Here is a 1,295-nt window from a genome sequence, read left to right as displayed (position 1 = left end):
GGCCGAGAAGAGAGAGGTTGGCCTTTCGAGCCAGGCAGAGCTGGGTTCGAATCCCAGCTTTACGATCACACCTGCGTTGGGGGTTCTGACCTCTTCATTCTCAAATCTTTCTGGGTGGGTTCCGTTCTCCTCTCTTTTTAAGATTCAATTGACCCAGAAACTTGCAGCGACCTCCCCCCGCAGGCAGATTTAGGGTTATATTTTTTTTCTCTTGTTCCCAAACTACCTGCCTTCTGCCACCAGCCACACGGAATTGAAAGAGCCTATTCAGCGTCAGTCTTCCCGACCACCCGGGCGCACCTTGAGAGGAGGGACAGAGGCCCATTCACCGTGTCTCCAGTGCCCAGAAGGATGCCTGGCACCATGAAGTGAACCTTAAATATTTGCTGGATTAATTCATTAAAAATGAAGTCAGCATCAAAACCAACTGGATGGTCGAAGACCGGAAAAACACGAAGGGCAGGGAGTGGGAATGGACTCTTTCTTGAACCTGGTGGGGCCGGAAGGAAACCTGGGCAGGTGAGACGCAGGTTCTGGCCCAGACCCACCCACTAACTGCTCTGGCCTGGAGCAAAGTTGACTCTACTTGCTAGATTGGGTCGCTCAGTTCTGACTCACTCCTAGGACAGCGGCCATTGACTAGTGTCGGGCTCTGTACCGCTCATCTTTCCTCTCAGCTCAGGACCAGGCCCGTTGACAAGGAAACAGGCCTCCAGGACAGAGGGGACCGTCACTGCGGACAAACCTCTAACTGGCCCCACAGTTTAAGATAAAGACGAGAACAGTTTTTAAAACTGTACATGGCTCCCGATCCAGCCTGATTACTGGCGGGTTTTCCGTCTCATCCGTCAGCCTCTGAGTGATTTGAGATGTTCATTCTGCATCCGCGACACTTACAAGAAATATGAGAGGGAATACATTTGCCATGGAGATCATACGCCGCGCTGCAGCAATTACAAACCGCTGTCCTCAGAGCAGCCCGAGGTGCTTAAAATCCATGAATGCAAAATGCTTGGGAGGAGGGAAGGGAGAAAGGAGGGGAAGAAGAAAGGGAGGAGAGGGAGAGATGGCGGGAAGGTGGGAGGCCATGGGAAGAGACGGCTTCATCGTCGAAGATCGTGCCCTAAGCGCTGTGCCAGCCTCCTGACCGGCTTGAGCTCACTTAATTCTTTCAAGATTCCTATTATTGCTGTTAACTTTGGATTTTAGAGGAGAGAGCGAGATCAAAGGCAGGAACACAGACATGCCGACCGTGGCGCAGAACGCGGAGAAACGAGCCCCGGTGCCACACGCAC

This window comes from Pteropus vampyrus, unplaced genomic scaffold (assembly GCF_000151845.1).
Source record: "Pteropus vampyrus isolate Shadow unplaced genomic scaffold, Pvam_2.0 Scaffold183, whole genome shotgun sequence".
Lineage (NCBI taxonomy): Eukaryota > Metazoa > Chordata > Mammalia > Chiroptera > Pteropodidae > Pteropus > Pteropus vampyrus.
This window is presented reverse-complemented; position numbering follows the sequence as displayed.